Below are 21,405 nucleotides of genomic sequence, written 5' to 3'. Positions count from 1 at the left end.
GTGCTATGTGACATGTTCTTATTGTGGATTACTGGATTGATATTTTAAAAAAAAAAGAGTGGAACTTGGAAGGAAAAAGGAAAAGAAAAGGAAAAAGAAAAAAAAAAGGTTTTAAAAAAAAGGCAAAAAGAGTTTTTTTTTTTTTTTTAAAAAAAAAAAAAAAAAATGCAAAAAAAAAAAAAAAAAAAAGTTAAAAAAAAGGAAAAAAAAGGTTTTAAAAAAAAGGAAAAAAAAAGGCAAAAAAAAGTTTTAAAAAAAGGCAAAAAAAAAAGTTTTAAAAAAAAGGTAAAAAGAGAAAAAAAAAGGTCAAACCGATTCTTGAAACCGAACCGAACCGATTTGGTTCGGACCGCACAAATGGTGCGGTTCGATTTCATGTATATACAAAAGTGGTTCGATTCGATTCGGCCGTCAAACCGAACCGATTCCACCCCTAGCGATAACCCTTCACAGATCGCTCATAAGTACAGCTGGCCAATAACCGTTATGCCCCTGTAGTTACATCTAACTCTTTAAGTACCACTATTTCCTCTAATGAATATAAGTCAACTACTACTTACTCCTGCTTCAGGGAAGGATTGAATTTCATCTAATGTAACTGAGTTCCCAACTCAGACAAATCCCAAAAAAGGTAGGCATGTTGAGTTGGCAATCTGGCCACTCTCCCCCATACTGATCAAAGGATTGAGGTCATGTCACTTATGGTCGTTTAGGTGAGATGTAAGTCACAAGTATCAACAACGTTATATACAGAGACTAGTCCTATCGTGGTCTGGTCTTATAAGACACCCCTGTAACACCCCGATTTATTTTGTAATTAAGCTTTAATTTGTTTTGTATATTTGGTTAAGATAAAATACAATTTAATTATTCGTAATTAAGTTTTAATTTTGCTTGCATTTGAAAATTTGAATATCTATGGAGATAATTAAATTTGTTTGTTGCAAGATTTAAAAGAATATATATATATATAGATAGATAGAAGAGGAATGAGGAATTTGGAATTTAAAAGTGAAAAGGAAAAGGGATTTTATGTATATATGTATACCTTTATCAAGAAAAGGAAGAAAAAAAAGAGAAGAAATTAGTTTTCTTTTTTTTTCTCTCTCCACAGTCGCCCACAGACCCTACCCCCTCTTCTTCTTCCCGTTTCACCAAGCCCTATCCGTCGAAGGAGCCACTCGCGTCTGGCTGCTGGTCGTCACTCTCAAAGCTGTCGTCGGATCCCTAGCCATCGGAGTTGTCGCGAGCCCGTCGTCAACGCCGTTCTTTAGTCGTGTCGTCTGCTGTCGTCTCGTCCAGATCTTCTTCGTCAAACGTCGCGGCCGTGAACGAAGCCACGCCGCTCAACTATTCGCCTCAAACCCGCCAGATCCAACATCCAGTCATCGATTCTTTCTTATTTCGCCAATCGTTGCCGTCGGGAACTCCACCATCGATGGGGTCTGGTGAGTAAAGGATTCATGAATTCTTTTGGGTTTTTTGAGTAATTTTAGGTTATCCAATTGATTTTGGTTTAGATTTTAAGTTACCCATTATGGTTGGATGCTAGATTTGGAGGTTGGAAGGTTTTGAGGTATTGTCCAACAGTGTTGAAGGTTGTTTTGGTGTGTCATAAGCCGTTTTCCAGCCGATTCGAAGTTGTTCCGAAGGATTTTAGTGAGTACTAAGGTTTTGAAACCCCTTTTTGGTTTATTTTTATTACTGGAAATTTGTTGTATGATTTTTAGTTTTGGCTTATGCTTAGGTTGGGGTCCATTGGTGAAGTAATAAAGTGGATTTGGATTTAGCTTAATTTTTGTGTAAGTTGTGTTGGTAATTTTGGTTGGTTGGTTGGTTGGATTTGGGCTTAAAAGCTAAAGTTGTTTTTTTTTTTTTTATTCTTGTTCTAGGAGCTAATTCGAGGGTTGTGGGAAAGTTAGTAAGGAGTCTGTTTGCTTGGAGTAATTTTTGGGCTTAATTTGAGGTAAGTGGTACTATTACCGGTGCCTTCATGCCACGCGGCCTAGATTAAATTTATAAAGTTAATTAATGGGCTTTAGAAGCATGATTTTGTCGTTGTGATATATTTGTTGCATGACAATTATGAGTATTATGAGCATGTTTGAATTTCTAATCGGTACTGAAATTATGTATGTGATGCATGATTAGATCAATAGGATAGTTTACCGTCTCGCCTTGATGTTCAGAGGGCCGACGAGTCTAGTTTTATGTTTGATGGTGTGCCTACGGGCTGCTAGACATGCGTGAATCGAAAAGTTCATGTTCATGTTATTTTTTTCATGTTTGACAGCGTGCCTACGGGCCGCTAGACATGCATGAGTCGACAGGTTCACGTTCATGTTATTTTTCCATGTTTGACTGTGTGCTTATAGGCCGCTAGACATGCGTGAGTCGACAAGTTCACGTTCATGTTATTTTTCCATGTTTAACGGTGTGCCTACGAGCCTCTAGACGTGTGAATCGACAGGTTCATGTTCATGTTATTTTTCCATGTTTGACGGTGTGCCATCAGGCCACTAGACATGCGAGTCAAGGCAAGACAATGCGCCTTTTTGTTTCTTTTCATCATCTAAGACAGATGTAGTTATTTGAGCCACGGGCCATCATTCTCTACTCGTGGATGCATAGCCTGATCCCGGTAATGAGATCACTTACTGAGTATTTTATATTCAACCTTTATCTTTATTTTTTTTACATAAGGGCAAGGATACTCGGGTGACTGACAAGAGGAATCCGTGACAGTGCCAAAGGAATTAGAATCGCTTTCATATTTAAATCTTTATGTCTTCTCATGTTTTTATTTTATTCTATTTAGTTATTTATTTATTTACTTCATGTTAAGGGGTACCCAGGTCAAACGATTTAAAATCTTGAGTTAAAGTCAAAATAGTTCTTTTACTTTTAAGCAGTCTAAAATCCTATTATTTTATTTTATTTGGTTTTATTTTGTTTTTCCTCAATGTGAATATTTATGCATGCATGCAGTAACGATTTCATTTTCGTTGTCCTAAAAAGTGGAGTTGTTACACCCCGCTTGCATGGCTCCACATGAATGTTCAGGATCTACCATCTATAGTAGTTTACAACACTTGTAACCTCTACAAGGCGGGTCATAGTCGTAGTATCACCAGGATCAGGTATCCCTTGTTGGTTTTTTGACCTTTAATCTCAAAATTTTAATTAATTAATTAATCAATATTTTGATGATAATAAACTCAATTTTTAATTACTGAAAATCTTAGTGTTTTAATATGTCCATAGCGTAGAGCTCAGAACAACGATTCTAACACCTCTTGAATCACTCAAATCGGAGCTAAAACGAAAACGATATGACCGAAACAAGTCTATAAAGAAAATATCGTGGAGGATGACGTGGCATAACCAGACCATTTACATGTAAACATGTGGCATCATATTGGTTGAATGGTGGATCATTAAGAGATTAACATATGATAGACTTTTGATTTTTGGATTGATTTAAAATAAAAAATTGAAATTAAAAAGAAATTTAAAAGGAAAATAAATTTAATATTATTTTATGTTTGTGTCGGTTCATACGAGATTTACGGAGAAACGTGTTTCGTGGAGTTGAACTTGAGTTGGTGTTGATGTTGGAGTTGATTTGATGCGATGTGGTTCGATTTTTAATATTTGATTCTCTGATTCTCTCCCAGTTGGGTGAATATGCTTGACTTAGAAAATGAAGTCTTAGAAGAGTATTTGTGTCTTCAAAGGTCTTCTGTCTTATAGAAGTGAACTTTAGGAGTCTTGGAAGCTTGAAGTAGAAGTCTTAGAAGAGTATTTGTGTCTTCAAAGGTCTTCTACTGAGTCTTCAAGAGTCATTTGCTTGTTAGTGAATTCTCTTTGGTCTTCTGAGTGTAGAAAATGTTGCCTTTACAAATGAGGAGAACTTCTCTATTTGTAGTCTCAGGTGGGTTTCGTGGGCTTGGTTGGTCCATAGGCCTGACCTTTGGGCCCAATTAGTTGGTTTTGGGCATGATCTGGAATTTGGGTCTAATTCAACTTTTTTTTAGTTTGAACTTTAAGCCCAAATAGTAATATCAAATTGGACCAATTTAATCTCATCTTATTCATCTGCATGATGTCATCGAAACTTGTCTTCAATTCAATTTGGGACATGTGTCAACTTCTAATTGGACCCAAAGTCAATGATTTAGAAATTCGTCGTTAATTTAGCAAATGACGTGGTGACTTGTGATTGGTCCAAAATTTCTCATTCAATAAATGTCTCCTTTTTGAGATTTATGCACGTATATGGGTGGATGAATCTCGAAAAAAAAATGTAATTTGAGATCAAATTATGATTTTTGACTCTTTTAATTTGGTGCATCATTATGATCAAAATATGAGCTCAAAATTTTGTTTTGAAATCTTATTCGTTTGACACACTTTCGCTAAGTAAATTTTAATTTGAACTAAAGTAGGATTTATGTTACATTTTAATTGCAAATTTAATTTAACTTAATTCGAATTCGAAATAGAATTTGGGGTGAAATTGAATCTTGATCAATTTTGGTTTGAGATAAAAATTTGGGATATGTTCAATTTTACTTAGAAATGAGTATAGAAATTAAGGTTGATTTAAATTTGAAATAAAATTTGGAATATAGCCAAATTTTGAATCGACATTTTATTCATAACTTAATATCAAGGTTAACCATTCGAATATTGATAAAATATGGGATATGACCAAATTTTAATTTGGGATGAATTTGACATTTATCTCACCCGATTTGGCTGGTTTGAATTTAGAATAAAAATTTGGATTAGAAGTTTTAGACTGAGATTTGGAATAACAGTTGATTTTATTTCCAATTTGAATGGAATATGAATTTGAACTTAAATGGGAGAGATTTTGGAGAGCCAACGTATTGAAAGACAGCTTTACTAGCGAGATCAGGCCATTACCAGCGATACCAAGCCATTATCAGCAAGATCAGACCATTACTAGTGATACCAAACCATTACCAGTGAGATCAGGCCATTACTAGTGATACCAAGCCATTTTCGACATTTGCAGAGCCAAACTCCCTCCTCTCAAAAAATTTGTTGATGAGTACTTTCGAAGCGTGGAGAAGTACAATCAGTCCCAGTTATCCTATTCCTCTCAATTAACTCAAACAAGTAAGGAGGAACATCTGAGAGAGGCAAAGTTTGATCTGGAGAAGATACTGTACGATGAAAGTGGTGCTTTTGCTGAACGAAAGGCACTACTGGAATGCGACTCCCAGGCCTTACAAGAAGAAGAGACGCTATTAGCCAGATTAGAGGCCATCAGGGCCGAGCGGGTTGAAATATCGCGATTGATTTCTGAGAGTGAAGGCCTTTTGACTCGGCATAAACTTGAGGCCTCGGAGATACGGGGGGTGATAAACAAAATCGAGACCACCCTAATCCTTTTTGACAAGGATGTCAAAGCTTTGGACGTCTTACGCCATGTGTTGGAAACGATGCAGCCTGAGCTGGGGAACTACCACTGGATACCTTGACTTGATGTTGCTCGTTCTATTGGATTAGGCGCACTCTTAGTCATAGCTACTGGATTCGACTATTGTAACGCTGAAACAACTTGAATGGAAGTATTATTTTTTTTCTTCATTTTTCAGTGATGTTCTCTGGCGTCTTGTAGTCTCCTCTAAATTTATGTTTCTCTATGTATTTATTTTATTATTTTTTATCACGTGACTGAACTTAAATCTCTTTAAGCTGCCTACGTACCCTATATAATGACAGGGATCAAGTCGTAACGTAGTTTGTAGAGAATTTTGTTCTTTTTATCGCGACTGAACTTAAATTTCTTTAAGTTGCCTACGTACCCTTTATAATGAAAGGAATCAAGTCGTAACGTAGTTCATACAATTTTTTTTTTTGTTTTTTGAGTCGTTCACATTTTAAGCTCATGCGGGCTAGGAGCATCATGTAGTTTAGGCTCTTGCGATGAGGAGCTTCTTCATTTAAACTTTAGAAGCTCTTATTTCATCATGGTTTTGATCATCTTCTTCATTTGTAGGATTCGTCAATATGATGAGTTTTGGTTTCACTATCAAGGAACCTTCTATACTTATGTCAATAGAAAATTTCCTCTTCATGCGTGAAGGGACACGACTGTGAATCTTTTCTCCGTTGTTTTCTTCATGGAATGACGTCGCTTCAAGATTTTCATCCTTCCTTTATGTTGATTGCTTGTTGTCTTGAGACGATCAAAAGCGAATATTGAAGGTCGATCTTTCTTTTATGTGGATATACGTAGCCTTTTGAAGGCTGAAGTTCGAGCAGAAGTAGTCGTTGGACATTGGTCTTCTTCTCCTATCGTGGCCATACTTAATCTTTGAAAGACTGAAGATCGAGCATTTGAAGGTTAATACGATCGAAGACAGAAGCTCTTTGCTTCATTTCTTCTGAGTCTTTGACTTCTTCAGTAGTCACATGATTGTTGTTGACTTCCATTATGTCGACAGTATGACATGCAATAACTTCTGATACTTTCTTTGGATGATTATTGAGAAAGCTTCTTGGGAGAAATTCTGCCAAAGTTGTCGGCTGTCGGAATTGAGGGAAGTCTTTGTCTTCTTTCTTAGCAGGCTTAGGCTTCCGTGTCATCTTTTTGTCTTTCTTTTTATGAGTCTTGTTTCTTCTTCTATAACTTCGATAGGAACGCGACTCTTTTTGGGTGAAGTATGGTTGTCTTCTCTTTCGATGAGTCACTATTAATCCACCATTCGTTGTCATCTTCAACAAGCTCATCTTTCTTTTCGGATTTGCTATTTGAATCTCTTGTTGGAACCGAAACAACTATAGGCTCTGAACTTCCCAAACTGGATCGGACTTTGTCTTTGAACATGGGATACAGACAGTATTGGAACATTTGAAGTCGTCGCTACTGTAGCGTGATTGTCTAAGCTACTTCATCCAAATCTAGCTCAATTCTTCTTTCACGACCCAACTTCATAATACGTTCTTTCAGCACGAAGCACCTTTCAACTGGGTGACTAATGACCCGATGATACTTGTAGTAATTGGGGTCATTCACCTTGCCGGCCTGTTCCAGTCGCCTACATTCTGGCAATTGGATAGGGTGGTTCTCTAGTAATTTGTTCAAGCATGTCCACTACGTCAGAGTCAGGGAATTGATAACCTTCGCCTGTCTTTCTTTCAGGGTTGGGCGACGTCTCTCGCCTTCTTGGTCTTTCTTCTCTATCTTCTTTTCTTTCCCTTTTGAGGAAAACTTCAAATGGGGTTGTGTTAATGACCATTGATTCTCTTCGTGACACCTTTCACAGTTTTTTCGACGCCCTTACACAATTTTCTTAGCGCCTTTCACCTTCTTCTTGTCTCTCCTCAGTTCGTGGTTTAGAAAGTCCTTCATTCCTCTGTTGGCGATACTTAGCTCCATGTCGTGAGCGCAGGTCACTAATTCTTCAAAGGTACGGGGCTTAATCCCTTGTAGGATATAGAGGAGTTCCCAGTGCAATACCCTGCGTGCACATTTCCACAGCAGATAACTCGATGAGTCGATCTTTGCAATCCAGACTCAGAGCTCCATATGATTGATGTAGTCGGCGACTGTTCTTCTTTCCGTTGTTTGGAGTTTGTTCAGCTCCATCATGCTGACGGTGCGTCTGGTGCTGTAGAAGTGATTTAAGAATTCTCTTTCAAGTTGCTCCCAGCTGTCAATCACCTCAGGTTCTAAGTCTGTGTACCAGTCAAAAGCGTTCCCTTTGAGGGTTCTGACGAATTGTTTGACCAGTAGATCTCCTCTTGTTTCCATTGTGAGTTTTCGATGTTCTCTAAAGTGGGCGATGTGTTGCTTTGGGTTGCTCTTTCGTCGAATTGTTGAGAACTTTGAGGGCTGATATCCAGTAGGCATTCTCAGGTTGTCGATCCTCCGAGTGTGTATGGCTTGGAATACATTGAAGGAGGTTGGGCCGACCCTCCATATTGAGCTCTTATGGAGGTCATGATCATGTCTTGTAGTTGTTGGACCGACAAAGAGGCCACTGAGGCTACTGTTGTGATTGGCTTTCTTGTAGCACGGTCTTCCCTTGTCGATGCTTTCATCGTGGGTGCTAGGCTTGATTCAGCAGCATCTCGAGACTGCATTTGTTTCTTTAGGGCAGCGATTTCGTGGTCTCGCTCCTCGACGACTTTCATCAGGAAGTTAATCTTCCTTTTCATTTCAGCCATGGCCGCTTCCGCCGTCACATCCGCCATCATGACAAAAATCACATCTGGTGGTGAATCTCTTTCCGGTCTGTCGGGCGCGAAAGTAGAGTTGTCGAACAAGGGATTTTCCTTGATGACAACCCCACTTTGTGGGATTCCATCATTTGTTTCAAGATGTCGTGGGCGATGGGGAAGCTCTATTCCAGCGACCACGGGTGACCGGTCCCTTGTATGAGCCGTTTGCGGAGGAAGCTTTGGATGTCATCTTCTTAGGAGATTTGGTTGCCACTTTCTTAGGTGCCATTTGGCTTGTTTGAATGCTGAGAAAGAGATGAGAGGTAGAGGTCCCACTGGGCGTGCCAATTTGTTCACACGAGGTTTCCGGAGAAACGTGTTTCGTGAGTTGAACTTGAATTGGTGTTGATGTTGGAGTTGATTTGATGCGATGTGGTTCGATCTCTAATATTTGATCCTCTGATTCTCTTTCAGTTGGGTGAATTTGTGTCTTCAAAAGTCTTCTGCCTTATAGGAGTGCAGCTTCAGAAGTTTTGGAAGCTTCGGGAGACTTCAGGAGTCCTCTGCTTGTTAGTGAATTCTCTCTGGGTCTTCTGAGTGTAGAAAATGTTGCCTTTACAAATGAAGTAATTTCTCTATTTATAGAGTTCTCAAGTGGGCTTCGTGAGTTTGGTTGGTCCATGGGCCTGACCATTGGACCCAATTAGTTGGTTTTGGGCCTGATCTGGAATTTGGGTCCAATTCAACTTTTTTTTTTTTTTTTGTAGTTTGGACTTTAGCCAAATAGTAATATCAAATTGGACCAATTTAATCTCATATGATTCATCCGCGTGACATCATCGAAATTTGTCTTCAATTCAATTCGGGACATGTGTCAACTTCTGATTGGACCCAAAGTCAATGATTTAGAAATTTGTCGTTAATTTAGCAAACGACGTGGTGACTTGTGATTGGTCCAAAATTTCTCATTCAACAATGTCTAACGGCTAGTTTTTGACACATGGTATGTTTTTTTATTTTTGGATTGACTTTAAAAAGAAAATGAATTTCAAAAGAAAAGGAATTTAATATTATATTTTGTTTGTATTTAATGACTAGTTTAGTTTAAAATCTCCACCATTGATTTTTTTTTTTCCAAAATCCAATGGTCCAAATTAATTGTGGTTTCTAAAAATTTTTTCATCTCTTTATAAACCATTTTCCTCTCCAAATTTTAAACCAACAAATTTTACATTTCACAATCCTTCAAAACTCAAAAGTTCCATTGTTGCTCTCTCTAAGTTTCCAATTTTTTTTCTTTTCATCTTATTCTTGAGAGAGGGTTATCACTTACGGCATGATCCACTTGTATATCTCATATACATGCTTAAGTTTACAACAATAACCATGGAGCTTTGTTTATTGAATATGAGTAAATGTTAAATAAAATAACTCTGATTTTATTCATAACAATGTATACAGTTTACAAACTATGAGACTCCGGGAGAATTAGGACACCAATCCCAACACAAATATATATATATATACAATGTTGAGCAATGAGAGAATAAATACAATAAATTAGGGCATTAGATATCCATTACTTCTCCCATATTCCCTAGTTTTATCTATTTCGCAGTCCTAGTCCCACTAGCTGGCCCTCAAACACTTTAGCCAAGAAGGCCTTTGTAAATGGACCAACCAAGTTATCTTTAGAGGCAATCTGTTGGAACATACCATCACACAGCGGAAGTGACCAGGATCTATAAGCACTCTAATTCATTAATTTTGGTAGAAATGAAAGCATGCTTCAGCAGAAATAAATGTGTTTCATGACATACCTTTGTAAAACTTCCTCTAAGCTTGAATTTAGCTGCAAATCACCTCTGAATCTTGTTGTAGACTACCCTAAGATCTTCTCTATTATCCTCTTGGTGCTCTAGATTGAGTTGTGGGACTCAAAATAAGCCTGAATTAAGGAAATTTGGAGCCAGACTCAATGCAGTGACCTAGTAGAAGAACTCTTTTCTTCTCACGAATTTTTCAGAAAAAATTTGATCGGTTGCATTGCCTCAAAATCACTCCAATCTCTTCAATATATTGCAGATAATCATGCAAAGAGATTAGCTACATGAGATGCAGCTCATGCTTGGAGTATATGAAGACCAAGTTAATGGGTTTAGTGTGAGCAACTTGAAGAAGTAATGAGAAATGCTTATTTTCTATTTTTGTATTTTTTCTTTTTCAATTTCTCAAAATTGATTTCATAAATCAATTTATTTAATAAAATTGAAAATATTATTAAATTTACAAAATTAATTTTCTTAATAAAATTAATAAATAATTATTTAAAAATTTTAAATAATTCTAATTAATTTAATATCAAGAATTAATTTTACACAATTCCATCTTCAAATATTTAAATCATATTTAAATATTAATTCTCCAATTTCATTTAATTCAAATTTGAACATTTCAAATTAACTTATCACGCTACTCTAAAGCTAATCCATTTACGAGCTAATAGGGGGACCTCGCGGACCTATAGATTATGGGCTCCAACTATTCGAGATTAGTCGGCTAAACTCATTAAACCAAACTAACCCTCATTCGTTATCTAATGGGTGATTCTACTAAAACCTATAGTTGAACTCCTCTCACTGTAAATATATTATGTCTACTCGATATAACCATGATTAATAAGTTAACCTTTCACAGGTTGTTCATAATAACGACTAGGTCGAATCCCTGTTTTACCCCCGAAATTACCTCTTGTTCCTTAGGTCCCACTAATCTCTTAATGAACAATTGATTTGTGATCCAAGCATCAAATTGAGTCCCTCTTGGGCCAATGAAAGGGTGAGGCCTCTTGTTCAAGATCCAGAATGAGCACTTAAAGAGAACAACCTCTTTACTAACCCTAATCAAGTACGAGTGAATTCCGTCTTGCACCCTATGTTTCTAGCTATCTATCCGGTCTTATCCCCAAAATGGGAGGCTTATTGAGCAGAGGCATTGGTCTAATCTCATCGTTTGCAGATCAAAGAATAATCATGAACAAATAGGAGTTCATAGTTAGCTCAGGATTAAGATCAACTTACCTAGGTCATCGCTTTGAAATAGTCAATCTTAAACAGTAAATAACGTTATAAAGTAAGAGTGACTGGTTTCGTGGTCCGATCTTATACAAAACTCATTTGCACAGGATGGCCCCACTCCTCATGTCATAACATGTACGAATTAGGATCACATCGTTTGTAGCACTTTACAACTCTTTGTAACAACTACAAAGTAGGCCGCATCCAATAGTGTTACTAGAATAAGGCACCCAACCTTATTCATATACTATCGATCATTTTGACCATTTACTCGAGCCTGATCCACTTGATTTCTCCACATAAAGTTCAAGTACTTATGTAATAGCCAAAGGACTTTAGGTTTATTGGATTTCGAAAAATAATATATTTAATAACAACTTATTGAATTTTCAGAATAAGTTCTATTGTACAAACAACGAGTTTTAGGACATAAAATCCAATACAATCTGCGTGATAATCACGTCTTCTCGATGTATGATCTTCCTGATGAGATGCTACTTGTGCTCAATGTGTTTTCCAAGCTTATGGCTTCTAGGTTCCTTTGAGTTAGCAACTGCATAACTATTATCACAACAAAGAGTGATAGGCAGATGCATATTTGGAACAATTTCCAAATCGGTCAAGAACTTTCTGAGTCATACCGCTTCTTTAGCTGCTTTACTAGCAGCTACATACTCAGCTTCCATGGTGGAGTCAACAATACAACTTTACTTGATACTCCTTAACATTGTGGCTCCTCCGTTCCGAGTGAAAACTAATCCCGAAGTAGATTTCCTAGAATCTATATTAGTCTGAAAGTTAGAATCAGTGTATCCATTAGAATCAGATCCTTAGCACCATACACGAGCACATAGCCCCTCGTTATTTGAAGATACTTGAGAATGTTTTTAACGGCAGTCCATTGATCATATCCAGGATTGGACTGATATCTGTTGACAATTTCAACTGCATAGCATATGTCGGGACGAGTACACAACATGACATACATTAAACTCCATACTACTGATACATATGGAATTTGATTCATAACCTTAACCTCTTGAGGTGTCTTAGGACAATGGAATTTGATTCATAACCTAAAAGGTAACATACTTTTCTTGGAAACTTGCATTATATATCGAGACAACATCTTGTCTATATAATGTCAAGAACATCTTGTGTTTCTCCCAAATCCTTCATTTGGAATAGCGTGGCTAGCTATGTCTTAATGTCAACTAAAAATTCTACTTCATTCCCAATTAGTAGAATATCATCAACATATAGAACCAGAAAAGCTACATTATTGTTGACAATCTTCTTGTAAACACACGGTTAGTCAACATTCTGTTCAAAACCATAAGATTTAATCGCAGTATCAAATCTCATGTTCTAGGATCGAGACGCTTGTTTTAGCCCATAAATGTATCTATTAAGCTTGCAAAACTTTTGTCTTAACCCTGTATAATAAAATCCTCTAGTTGAGACATATAGATACTCTCTTCAAGATAGACATTCAAAAAAGGTGTTTTGACATCCATTTGCTAGATTTCATAATCATAAAAAGTGGCAATGGATAAGAGTATCCTAATAGATTTGATCATGACAATCGGAGATAAGCTTTGTTCATAGTTCGCCCTCTCTCTTTGGAAAAACCCTTTTGCTATGAGTCTAGCTTTGTAGGTCTATTTGTAGGTTTAGAAAATAGAGCGAAAGTATCATCTCATCTGAGAGATTGTGCATCAAGGGGACGTGATTGTCATGCAGATAACTTTGGAGCACAATGTTGCTGATCCATTTACAATGACCTTTATAATTAAAGTGTTTGAGGGTCACCTGCAAAGTATGGGTCTACAGGACCGACCACATTTAGTCTAGGGTAAGTGAGACATTTTGTACTGGGCCTATTTTATGACCTAGTTTATTGTTTTATGTGTACTTTTATATTAGTATGACTTTTATATTGTATACCTCACTAGCTTTAGGACAAGTGAGAGATTCTTGGGGTTGATGTCCTAAATCTAGTGGGTCCTGTAGTTTGTAACTATAACATACAAACATTTTATTTATTTAATAAAATATGAGATATTTTATTTGACATTTAGTAACATTAACCCACAAACCAATAAACAAACATCCAAGGTTATCTTCTATAGTTAAACATGTAAGTAGATGAAGGGAAACCAATGACGGTGTCTGAGTGAAAGCAGGGATCGATCCCAATTTTAATTTTACAAAATTCGAAATTACAGAATGAATAGAGAGGAAGATTATGCATTAATCAAAATCTAATTTTACAGCATGTTTTTTTTAATAGAATTAGGGAAATTGGGAAGAAGAATACATACCCTTTGAAGAATATTTTCTTCAAAAATTCCCTCGATCTAAATCATGAACCAATCTCCAAATCTGAAATTCCCAATTGGGTACCATCACTTGAGAACCCTCTAATATTCTATAGGGATTAGAATTGAGCAAGAGATGTGAGCTCTGCTCAATTCTTTCAAAGAGGGAAGGATGTAGATTGAGAGGGGAAGAGAAGAAGAATTTCTTCTCTTAAAATTTTGCAGAGAGAGTTTCAATAAGAGATTCTTTTAGAACCTTCAAAAATGGAAGAAGAAGACTTACTTATTTTCCCAACCACCTTATTACATACATATATACTATATGTTATATCAAATACAACATATAACCTATATAACCTATAGTTTTATTTTCTCTCAACATTACATGATATTTAATATAAATCATATTTATACTAAATTCAATTAAATGAATCTCATTCATAAAATTAATATTTTAATTATATTCAAAATTTAATTCCGCTAAACTAATTATAGTATTTAATATAAATCATATTTATATTAAATTTAATTATATGAATCTCATTCATATAATTAGTATTTGAATCATATTCAAATTCTTCTCAAAATACTTTATACTATAACATATCAAAGACATTATATAAATTATATCACATATATAATTAATTTAATTAATTATATCATATATAATTAATTCTCAATTAAATCTCTTTGAGCTACAGAGGTGACCTTATGGACCTGTAGATTGAAACTTAAATGATACTTGGATAATTAACCAACTCTTTAATTAAATTACCCAACTTCCATTAACTTTCGGTCGCTCCACTAAAGACTGACAACTGCACTCTTCACACTATAGATATATTTCTGTGTCTATTGAATATAACTAATGATTAGTGCAAAGACCCTTCACAAATTGCTCGGAAGTACAGCTGGGCCAAAATTACCGTTTTACCCCTATAGTTATATCTAACTCCTTAAGTACCAATGATTCCTATAATGATCAATAAGTCATAGTCCAACTATGACTAAGTCCCTCTTGGGCCAAGAGAGGGTGTGGCCACATTGTTCAAGCCCCCAAAATCAGCCTTTAAGAGAATAATTTATATACTTACCCCAATATTAGGGAAAAAGTGAATTCTGTCTTGTATAGCTTTGTTCCGAACTCCCTAATAAGAGGAATCCTCAAAATGGTAGGCTTATTGAGTTGGCAATTTGGCCACTTTCACCCATAAAAATCAAAAGACCACCTTCATGAGCAGGAGTTCATAACTCACTCAGGATTCAGGTCATGTCATCTATGGTCATCCTGGTGAAACGTAAGTCTCCATTACTAATGGTGTTATATAATGAAATTAACCATCGTGATCTAGTCTTATACAAACTCTTTGTATAGGATACTTCCGCTCACATGTCTCCACATGAACGATCAGGATCAGATCATTTGCAGTACTTTACAACACTTGCAATATCTACAAAGTGGGACGTGTTCGTAGTGTCACCAGGATAAGGTACCCAGCCTTATCCATCAACTACAGACCATTTAGTTTATTATTTAAACAAGATCCACCTGTATGTCTTTACATATTTGTTTAAATACATAAAATAACCTAGGATCTTAGTTTATTGGATTGAGTGTATACTCATAAAATAACAATTATTTTATTAATAGCATTTTGTTTATACAATGCTTACAAACTACGAGAATACAAGAGATTTAGGATACCAATCCCAATAGTAGAGACATACAGGTGGATCATATTTAAGTGATAACCTAAATGGTCTATAGTAGATGGATAAAGTTGAGTACCTTATCTTAGTGACAATACGAATACAGCCCGTTTTGTAGATGTTACAATTGTTGTAAAGTGCTATAAATAATCTGATCCTGATAATTCATGTGGAAACATGTAAACAAGGGTATTCTATACAAAGGGGTTTGTATAAGACCGGACCATGAAATGACTAGTCTCATTATATAACACGTTCATAATAAAGACTTACATTTCATCATGATGACCATAGATGACATGACCTGTATCCTGAGTGAGTTGTGAACTCCTATGCTTGAAGGCTGTCCTTTAATTTGTATAGGTGAGAGTGGCTAGATCATTGACTCAATAAGCCTACCATTTTGGGGATTCGTCTAGATAGAATTCACTCCTTCCCTGATGTCGAGGTAAGTAGATAAATTGCTCCTTTAAGGGCTGATTATAGAGCTTGAATAATGTGATGCCACACCCTCTTTTGACCTGAGAGAGTTTTAGTCATAGTTGGACTATGACTTATTGTTCATTAGAAGAATCAGTCGTACTTAAAGAGTTAAATGTAACTATAGAGGCAAAACAGTAATTTTGGCCTAGCTGTACTTACGAGCAATTTGTAAGGGTCATCGCACTGTTGACTGGTTATATCTCATACATACAAAAATATATCTGTAGTGCGAAGAGTACAGCTGGCGGTCTTTAGTGGAGTGACCGGTAGTTAATGGATGTTGAATAATTTAATTAAAGGATTTTAATTAATTATTCAAGTACCATTGGAGCTTCAATCTACAGGTCCATAAGGTCCTCTTTGTAGCTCAATAAGGATTATTGAGAATAAATTTTGGATTAATTTGAATTGTTCAAATTAATTATATATGATATAATTATATGTCATAAATTTAATACATTATAATATAAAGTTTATTTTGAGAAGAATTAATTATTTGAATATGATTCAAATAATAATTATATGGATGAGACTTATATATAAATTTGATTTATATTAAATAACATGATTGATTGAGAGAATTAAATACTATAGATTATATTGTATTTGATACAATACAAAAAGTATAGGTTATGTATTATATATGATATAACATATAGTTATATATATATAGAATAAGTTCATTATTATATATGTGTGTGTGATATAATTATTTAAATTAAAATTAATTTTAATTTATTTTAATTTCCAAAATTAAAGGGAGGAAAATAGCTTCTCCCCTTAATTCTCTCTCAGTTAATCATGTAGGGGGTGGACAGTTTGTTTTTGGATGAGATTATCTTCTTAATAGAAGATTCTTTTACACTCTTTCTCACATAGCGATGTATCTTAAGTTCTGCCAAATTTTTCCAAGATCTCTTCTTCCTTCTTAATCTCTCTCCCTCTTCCAAAATCTTAGAGTCCACACAACTCCTGAGAGTTCTCATTCTATAAGAAGAATACAGAGGAAATTCTTGTGGTGGTGTCCTCATTGGCGGTGCTCAATTCGTGATTGATCGTGAACGTTTTGGAAAGGGAATTTCGTGAAGAACGGTTCTTCATGGGTAAGTTTTCTTGAAACCTTAACCTTATTCCTTTCTTTATTGCATGTTGTAAATTTTTTTTCCTGTTTATTTCATAAATTTTGTTCTATAATTTTATTGTTCTATGAAAATAAAAATTGGGATGATCCCTACTTCCATTACGCAACTTCACAGTTCCTTCACTAAGTAACCCATGCATGCATCATGGTGACGTGATTAGTGTGGTTAACTCATCGAGAAGTGGAGTCTAAAAGGTTATGAATGTGAACATGAGTTTTCCATTAAGCTCAAAGATTTGTGGATTTCTTATTCCAACTCAGCTTTCTCATGTTATGAACATGAACATGAGTTTGTCATTAAGCTCAAAGATTTAAGGGTTGCTTTTCCCAGCTCAACTTTCTTATATATTTTATATCTATTTGTTTTGTACTACGCGTTCACAAATCCACTTACATTCACATCTTATCTCGACATCTTTTCTCGCATTTTTATTTAGTTCATGCACTTTACAAACACACTATCATCTATCAACATGTACACCACCTTGCGTTTAAGAGTAGGGATCCATTAATTGAATTTGTTAGTATTTTAATTACAATCCCCATGTTCGACCTCGATCCTTACAGAGACTACCTCCTGATTAGTTTATACTTGGACAATTAGGAGTAAAACTTGTGCACTTTATTGGAATATTATTATGCCTTATGGAACACGATTGAGCATTCACAAAACAAACATAACACAAGATACAAGTTTTTAGTACTGCTGCCAAGGATTGAAAATTTAAAATTTGCTAATTTGGTTTTTGGGTTTCTGGCTTTGATCACAGGCTTCTTCAATGTAAGGAGTTAAGTTATGATTGGCACCCAACTGTAGTTGGATGATCTACATGATACCCTTGTGATCAAACCAAAACGAAGGAGGGTAACCAAGTTTAACGCCTAGAAAAAAACAAGAAAAAAAAAATTGGTGTTTTGAGGAAAACTTTGAAACCTTGTCAAACGTGTCATTTGAAAATTCAAAACCGAGCTGATTTAAGAGAATGAGGAAGACAAGTTTGAGAATATGACTTGCTAAGCTAAAGTTGAATTACATTCCCTTAGGAAGTGAGTAAAGCATAATAATAAATAATGTTCTTAGTGATTAAAAGTAAATAATTCAGAAATGCATGTCATCTTAGGCCTTTTACTTAGAATTATGAAGGTTGTTAGGCAGAATATGTGTCAATCATGTTAGGAATTCATGAGAAAAAGAGTTTGCGTCAATCAACATGTTGAATCTCAACCAACACGTTATTTTGCTTTAATTATGCGTTCAATGTTCTATTTTTGTAGCTAATGCAGGAAATGAACGAAAAAGTAGAAACTGGACCACCGCATAAACGACCGCATGCGAAGAAACACTCCATCGCAAAGGAAAACGCATCGATCATCGATCAACACATGGATGTTGCGGTAATCAGCCATATGCGTCCATCGCATGGGAGTTGCGCTCGTCAAGCGATTGCGGTCATCATGTAGATCTGCAATATTAAGCAAATGCGGCCATTGAATGATTGCGGCTACGCAACAACGCATACTAATGGGATCAACGCAAGGTTGTGGAAATGACTATCATATCGCATCTACTTCAAGAAAAACCAAAAGATGATGCTGACATTTCACTTACCACGCCGTTAGTGGCAGAGGTTCAGAAAAGGATTAACGCGCTGAATGTCAGACTCATACCAGTCCAATTAATGTTGTCGGTGACCCAAGCTCTATAAATAGAAGCCGATGAGCATAAATTCAAGTTATCCAAGGTTTTTGCCTGAGGTTCGCCTAGGGCGGATCCTTACGATCCAGACAAACGCGTGAGAAGAAGTTTGAGAGTTCTTCACCTCCTTCATCTATTTCGAGTGACGATCGAAGCCTTCGACCAGAGCTAGATCTCAAGAGAGTCAGTTCCTCCGCCTATCCATGGCACCACTGGCAGCCTTGACGCACATCCACTGGGAGTAAGTCTTTGCTTCCAACCGGTCATTTCCTTTTCTTTTCTTTTTTATATTGTATTGTATGACATTTTGTGATTAAGGAATTAATACAATTTGTTTCCAATGCATTTTTCTGTTCCTTCGACTCCATCTCCATCTTCTTTGCTTAGCATCTTTACTTTCATCACAACACTTAGTGGGATTGCTTGGGTATCGCATACTTAGTCATGTAGATTAGGGATATGAAGTATGTAGCAACCCACCGAGAGGTGTGCGTTGTGTGAGTGTGTGAGTAATCTTATTTTCTTAGTGTGAAGCTTCTGCAACGCCTATCTATAGGCTAACACATTGCTTGTCTATGAGTAAAGTTAGCAACAATCAACTACCTGGGAGGATAAGTGGTTGGACACATTAAGCAATGCATGCATTGTTCACTAAAGATAGGAATAATCTTACGTCAACCAAGTTCATGCGGTTACCTTGTCCTATGAGCGCATCATTCATCATTTAGGCATACTCGGGAGAGTAGTCTAAAACCCAAATCTAAGACTTGAGAGAGCGGATTGGAACGCATAGGCAAGAATGGGGATCTTAGAAATAAGCTTTGTTTACTTCACATAGCGTATGCACCCTACAGATTGGATTTGCATGCGTCCCGGAAGTAGGGTAAGGGGTTATGCGGTAGCCACACTCATGCGGCGAGAGCTAGTGAGCTGGTTATGGAGGTCTAGGCAGGCATAGCTTCTCGACAATATCGCAGATACACCGCATACGTCCTAAAGTTAGGTTCACATGTGTGTAGCATGATTACATAGTATGCGTTGACTAAGGTTGTCCTTGTGATCACTCTTAAGGGTTGCAATGAAAGCATCTCCGCATTTTATCTCTTTTCCCATACATTTATTTCATATTAAGTGTTGTCGTATCTTTATCTGTCATGCATATTCTCATTGCATTGTCTATTAGATAGGAGTAGAAGTAGGATTAACTTAGTAACATCCCTTCCATTCTTTTATTCAAACCGCCGCATGCACATCACCACATACATATAGCTAAAAGTCCTTGTGTTCGACCTCGGATTACGCGAGAAACTTACGTTCGCGTTATACTTGGCGTGAGCGCAAGAAAACTTGTGGCAGGACGCATACTCATCGCATACATTCTATAACGCATTATCAGTTCAACGCATGACCATCGACGCATGACTATCAACGCATATCTTAGGAACATGTATCGCATACGCATCCACGGGATTTCAGTAGTCGAGTAAAATTGACTTCTAATTTCCCGCCATCAAGTATCATTGATCCCTCTAATGAACAATATATCATAGTTCTACTATGACTAAACCCCTCTCGGGCAACGAGAGGGTGTGGCGTCACATTGTTCAAGACCCAGAATCAGCCCTTAAGAGAGAAATTTATCTACTTGTCCCTGTTTCAGGAAAGGAGTGAATTTCATCTTTGTAGCTGTGTTCCCAACTCCTCAATCAGACGAATCCTCAAAATGGTAGGCTTGTTGAGTTGTCGATCTAGCCACTCTCACCCATACAATGAAAGGACCACCCTCATAGGTAGGAGTTCACAACTCACTCAGGATTAAGGTCATGTTACCTATGGTCATCCTGGTGAAATGAAATTCTCTATTATAAACAACGTTATATAGTGAGACTAAGCATTTCGTGGTCTGATCTTATACAAAGTTCTTTGTATATAATATCCCCGCTCGCATGTCTAATACATGAATGATCAGGATCAGATCATTTGTAGCACTTTACAACATTTGTAATACCTACAAAGCGGGTCATACTCGTAATGTCACCAGGTTAAGGTATCCAGCCTTATCCATATACTACAGACCATTTAGGTTACCACTTAAACATGATCCACCTGTATGTCTCCACATATATGTTCAAGTTACAACGATAACCTTGGATGTTAGTTTATTAGTTTGTGCTTAATGCAACTAAAATATCACATATCTTATAGACAAAGTAAATAAAAATATCATATATTATTAATCATATAAGAGTTTGTTCATGCAAAGTTTACAAACAATAGGACCTTACGAGATTTAGGGCATCAACCCCAACAATCTCCCACTTGTCCTAACGCTAGTGGGGTGTACAAGATAATAAAATACAAGTACACAAAACAATAAATTGGGGCATAACACGGCCAGTACAAGATCTCCCACAAGGATGACTATAGGTAACATGATTGGGGCATAACACGACCAGTACATGATTCGATCCTGATCATTTATGTATTAGACGTGCGAGTGGGGATATTCTATACAAAAGAGTTTGTATAAGATCGGACCACGAAATGCTTAGTCTAGTTATATAACCGTTCATAATTGAGACTTTCATTTCACAAGGATGACTATAGGTAACATGACCTTAATCCTGAGTGAGATATGAACTCCTGCCTATGAGGGCGGTCTTTTGATTTGTATGGATAAGAATGGCCAGATCACTGACTCAACAAGCCTACCACTTTGGGGATTCGTTTGATTGAGGAGCTAGAAACTTAGCTACACAAGATGAAATTCACTCT

The 21,405-nt window shown here is 36.4% G+C and overlaps 1 long non-coding RNA gene across 6 annotated transcripts in view; it reads left to right on the top strand.

The window, feature by feature from the left end:
• Window positions 1-1,004: 1,004 nt before the first annotated feature.
• The window catches only part of LOC120081475, a 42,130-nt gene continuing 21,729 nt past the window's right edge, over window positions 1,005-21,405 (top strand). The window contains exons 1-6 of one of the 6 annotated variants that reach the window (XR_005482838.1): window positions 1,005-1,448; window positions 1,553-1,659; window positions 1,748-1,802; window positions 1,893-3,140; window positions 16,752-16,896; window positions 18,210-18,362. This is a non-coding gene — a long non-coding RNA (uncharacterized LOC120081475). Of the gene's footprint in view, window positions 1,449-1,552; window positions 1,660-1,747; window positions 1,803-1,892; window positions 3,196-3,264; window positions 3,659-16,751; window positions 16,897-17,704; window positions 17,720-18,209; window positions 18,363-21,405 lie in introns of those variants that run through there. The other 5 variants (XR_005482845.1, XR_005482840.1, XR_005482837.1 and 2 more) reach the window with 5 other exon arrangements.

The sequence above is a fragment of the Benincasa hispida genome, chromosome 1, assembly GCF_009727055.1.
Source record: "Benincasa hispida cultivar B227 chromosome 1, ASM972705v1, whole genome shotgun sequence".
NCBI lineage: Eukaryota > Viridiplantae > Streptophyta > Magnoliopsida > Cucurbitales > Cucurbitaceae > Benincasa > Benincasa hispida.
Note: the sequence above shows the minus strand (reverse complement) of the source record. Positions and strands in the feature narration are given on the sequence as shown.